Source organism: Tupaia chinensis, unplaced genomic scaffold (assembly GCF_000334495.1).
Source record: "Tupaia chinensis unplaced genomic scaffold, TupChi_1.0 Scaffold000706_1, whole genome shotgun sequence".
Taxonomy (NCBI): Eukaryota; Metazoa; Chordata; class Mammalia; order Scandentia; family Tupaiidae; genus Tupaia; species Tupaia belangeri.
Genome location: NW_006160229.1, coordinates 1,847,376 through 1,851,788, shown reverse-complemented (window position 1 = coordinate 1,851,788; position 4,413 = coordinate 1,847,376). Strand labels below are relative to the sequence as shown.

General features: G+C 41.8%; 1 long non-coding RNA gene across 4 annotated transcripts in view; it reads left to right on the top strand.

Moving 5' to 3' along the window:
- Positions 1-4,413, top strand: part of LOC102484560 (uncharacterized) — a 66,911-nt gene that overhangs the window by 42,685 nt on the left and 19,813 nt on the right. The gene's annotated exons all lie outside the window — the stretch shown is intronic.

Below are 4,413 nucleotides of genomic sequence, written 5' to 3'. Positions count from 1 at the left end.
TGGTCGACTGTGGTTTGAGTCCCAGACCTGGTGGCTTGCTTTCTCATTTTCCCTCTCTCTCTCTCTCATTCTGTCCCTTTCTGGTCCAATTTAAATAAATAAATAAATAAATAAAGTAAAATAAAATAATTCTTTAAAAAAATACATGCATCTTATAAAAATTTCAAATCACAGAGCTACAATTAAGAATTCCTTTATCCCTTGAGACTCCTGACTCCTTGAAAATTGTTTTAAATATTCCTTCCCCACAGACTGCCAAGATGCTTGAAATTGTTATTGTCATTTTTAATTGCATTTTAAAGTGAACAAGGAATATATTAATCTAGTCTCATTATGAAAAATCCCAAACTACAGACATATACAGAATAAAATGTTTTAGATGGCTTTCTTTTTCTGCCCTACTCTATTCTCATTCTGGAGGTAATGGCTCAAGTTGGATATGCATCTCTCAGATCTCATTCTACATATTTACATACATACACATTTTGTAAATATGACTTTTAGGATTTAAAAAGGTCACATGAATATTTGTATGTAAATGTTCATAGCGGCATTATCCACAAGAACCTAAAGGTAGAAACTACCCAAATGTCCACTGATGGATACATGAATAAAGAAAATGTGGTATTATGTTGGCCCATGGCATAGTGGTTAAGGGAGCCCACACAGCCAATGCTGCAGTTTGAATCCTATTCCTGGTGGCTTGAAAAACACACTATGTTTGTGTTTGTGTGCCCCAAATACTGATAGGATGAAGAAATGGAAGAGAAGGGATTATGGAGTGACCATGCCCAATTAGGGAGTGTTTTTGCCTTTTCTATCTTTCTGTATTTCTCTCTGACAAGTGCATGTGCCCTCTGAAAAATAAAAAAGAAAATGTGGTTTATACATGCAGTGGAATATTATTCGGCCATAAAAAGGAAGGGGGTGGCACAGTGGTAACATGGTGCTCTGCAAAGCTGACCCACATTGGTAGTTTCCAGGTTTATCTGGAGACCTTTCTGAACACCCTGGATGTGAGCATGCTGACGATCCAGGCTGGCTGAGGCTGGGGGTGGATAGCATCGTAAAGACCCCATTGGGGGTACCAGTCTCTCTCTCTCTTTCTATGTCTCTCTCACTCATAAAGGAAAGAAATAAGTAAACCTTAAAAAAGGAAGATATAAGTAAACTTTAAAAATAGGCCCATAGTAAGAATACATACCATAACATAAATAAACCCGAAGACATTATGCTAAGAAATAAGCTACGTAGGGTTAGCCCATGGCATAGTGATTAAGGCAACAGGATTCCACATAACCGACTGTACATTTCAAGTCCCAGACCTGGCGGCTTGAAAAATGTACCAGGCTTACGTGCGTGTATACTCAAAATCCTAACAGGAGGGAGAAATGGAGGAAAAGGACTATACCCCATAGGAGGCAATTTCTCTCTCCAGTGAGCTCACATACCCTGTGGCAAAATTAAAGAGGCAGCGAGAAAGAAGCCGTGTATTGTATTGTTCCTCTATATCAGGCACCTAGTGTGGTCAGATTCATAAAAACAGAAAGTAGAATGGTGGTTGCCAAAGGCTGGGCAGAGTGTGGGGTGGGAAGTTGTTTAATTGCCCCAGAGTTTATATGGGATGGTAGAAAAGTTCTGGAGATGAATGGGTGATGGTTTTATAACAACCATTACCACATGAAATGAATGGACATCATGAGACTGAATTTCACATTGAAAAAAGTGAAAACTTCTGTCATGTACTTTATTTTTTTTTCCCCAGTTTGCCTGTGCTTGCCAGAGAGAGACAGAGAGGAAAAGTGAGAAATCAGCCCCCCTTTCATGGGGGATGGCCAAGCCACAATCCTTTCTCCTCCATTCTCCTGTTGGGATTTTGGGCACGCATGCATATGTGTCCAATGTGATTTTTAAATCTCCAGGTCTGAGACTCGAATTGTGGAGTCGGCCATGTGGGATCCAGTCACCACCTTAACCTCACGCTACCTTCTGGCCCTGTCATGTACATTTTACAATTTAAAAAAGAAGTAGAAAAAAGTACACAACTAGTATCCAAATTATTTCCTTTCCTTTTTTTTTTTTTTTTTTTGAAGAGTTTTTTTTTCACTATAGGGATAGGGCGCGTGCGCTCGCCAGACAGACAGAGAGAGACAGAGAGACAGAAAGCAAGAAATCACCCCCCAGGGGGGATGGCCACACCGCAATCCCTTCTCCTCCATTCTCCTCTCGAGATCTTGGGCACGCACGCACACGCGCCCGGCGTGAGTTTTAAGCCACTGGTTCCGGGACGCGAACTGTGGTCGACTACATGTGAGTCCAGCGACATAGCCATTACGCTAACTGCTGGTTCTCCCAAATTTTTTCCTTATAAAAGAAGACGAATATGGTATTATATTTGATTTGATTGTCATATATTGCATTCTGCTTTGAAAATCCATGTTATGCCCTACAAAGTTGTACAATTAAATGTAAATAGAAAATCAGAAAAATCAAATGTAGACCTTTGAAGGACAAAACTAGGGCCTTCCTGTAGTGCAGTGATTAAGTGAACACTGTACAGGTGAAGCAAGATCTCATGTGGCTGGCCAGGGTTTAATTCCAGTCCCACTGGTTTGAAAAAAAAAGAAAAGAAAAGAAAATCACCAGGTGTGTGCACATGTACCCAAGATCCTGACAGAATGGAGAATTGGACAGAAAATGATTGTGGAGTGACCACATTTCATTGAAGCATTCTGTCTGTCTTTGTCTCTCGCTCTCGCATTGCATGCACAGGCCTGATGGTCTAAAAAGGAAAGAAAGAACAAAAATGGACAAAACATGATTGACCCTTTGGAAAACCCCCATCCCATTTTCTCCTGAAGTAATGGCTCTCAATCAGTCTGGTGTGTATGGCTTGGGTTCTTTTTCTATGCATTTAGATACATTACAAAGCATAGGTCTGGAGTCAAACTGAGTTGAAATCCTGGCTCCACCACTCCAGCTACATGACTCTTCAGCTCTGTATTTTAGGTTCTTCTACTATAAAAGGGAAGGAGAGATAGAAGCTTCTGAATAGGGATATAATAAGAATTAAATAATGCATGTATGCTATTTAGCACAGTACCTAACATTACAATAAGTGGTTAAGAAGTGTTAGCTATTATTATTGAATGTAGTCCCATCTTTATAGAGTCGATGAAGAAGGCCAACAGATAATACTGATGACATTAAAAATAGAAATCAAGGATTGAAGGGAATTTTTTTTTTTGGAGAGGTTTTTGCTATAGGGCACGTGTGCTCACCAGACAGACAGAGACAGAGAGACAGAAAGCGAGAAATCACCCTCCAGGGGGGATGGTCATGCCGCAATCCCTTCTCCTCCATTCTCCTCTCGGGATCTTGGGCACGCATGCACATGCGCCCGGTGTGAGTTCTAAGTTGCACGGGTCTGGACACGAACCGCGGTCAACTACATGGGAGTCCAATGACATAGCCATTACGCTAACTGCTGGTCCTAAGGATTGAAGGGAATTTGAAGGTGGGGGCCAGAAATGGTAGCAGAAGAGTCCCAAAAAAGAAAGTGAGTGACTTCAAATCAAATCTAGTAGTTCCCTTTATGAAATAAAAAGCAGAGGTGATGTAAGGACACAGAAGCATAGCAATACATGAGATTCTGTGTAAGGCAAATCAAATGGACACAAAATGAATAAGGATAGAGAGGACATGGAGTTGGTGTTGTAGGTCAGTATATATAGAGAGAATTTTCTGCCCCCTGCCCCCCAGACATGAGTTTTCTATGGCAAGTCACAATTCCCATCATTCCTAGAGCTGTCTGTATCCCTGCTTTTTTTGATGGCTTCATTTTATCTATTAACATATCTCTTCTTTTGTTTCACTGGTTAGAATTGGGTTTCTGTCATTTGCAACCTTCACTAAGACGAATTGGTGGTGTGTGTGTGTATCTGTGTGTGTACAACAGAGGCCCCCAAGCCAATAATTCAGTTCAGTGGGTCAAAGGCAAGTCAAATATGCTTGGTCTCAGGAGAGTAGCCCCAGATGCAACTCCATAGTATGGGCCCTGCTGCTGAGGTAGAATGGGGCTGAGACCAACACTGACTAGAATTCCAAATGTCCCCCTTCTAGCAGGTACTAGTATACTTCCACTTTGAAAGCTGGGGCATTTCTGGTGAGAAGGCTGTTAGCAATTTCCCCTCCTTATTCCCCCATGCTTAGCCAACAAGACTTCCATGACAGTACAGGTCTCTCACCTGCACATGCTCACAAACAGGTATGCACAGTCCCACCACTACCACTGTCCTCATATCTTCATAAACACATACACATCTAGGGGACTAGCAGGTGGCGTGGTGGCTAAGGTGCTGGACACTCCCACATGGCCGACCCTGGTTCGAGTCCTGCTCCTGGTGGGTTTCT